This window comes from Nicotiana attenuata, unplaced genomic scaffold (assembly GCF_001879085.1).
Source record: "Nicotiana attenuata strain UT unplaced genomic scaffold, NIATTr2, whole genome shotgun sequence".
Classification (NCBI taxonomy): Eukaryota; Viridiplantae; Streptophyta; class Magnoliopsida; order Solanales; family Solanaceae; genus Nicotiana; species Nicotiana attenuata.
This window is the reverse complement of record NW_017670236.1, coordinates 161973-162793: the sequence shown is the minus strand read 5'-3', so window position 1 is coordinate 162793 and position 821 is coordinate 161973.

The window sequence follows — 821 nt, the reverse complement described above, 5'->3', positions numbered from 1 at the left end:
TTTCTGATGGCAATACTTGCCTGAGGTCAAATCCGTACCGGCCATAAGCCTCATATCCAACAGGAACTCTTTTCAAACCTCCACAACACTGGCGATGATACAATAACCATGAAATCCGCATAGCAAAACACCCGAACAACCAAGTCTCAGCCAACACCAACGGGTACACACCCCACAAGCTAAAACTCAAGAAGCATAGAACTGAAATGACTGAATATGAGAAAGGAAAACACATAAGGGAGTTATCAAACAAATCAAACTAGCACATATTCTTCTAAAACACAAATCGACAAAACATTTAACAAGAAAGAATGAAAGCATATAAAAGACTCACAATGATCTTATACTGATATAACTTCTCACCGCAGTACACAACCCGGTCTCAACATATCAAATCACCTGAAATCACGAGGGTCCCGCCCTCATTACTGAATCACAAGTAGGGCACCCATCAACCCATCTAGAGACTCTCACTGGATCAATTCCGTCTACAAATTACAACACAGGCTGGCTCCAACACCGGTGGAGCATAGAAATCACAGCTCGTAACCAAGAATACTCAAAGATCACATCAAACCTACCGAAACAGACAACATGAATTTTACTACTAGCCTCATAGCTCTCGACAACAACTAGAAACGGACGATAGACACGGCTATCACCCATAGAACCTCCCAACAGAATAATCACGTAAACAGAGTACAAGTCATGAAACGCACGCATAAATGGAACAACAATTAAGGGAACTCACCCCGATAAGCAGAACTGTGATGAACTACAGATAGTGCCCCTCTATAACAAACTGAATCCGTACCTGAATG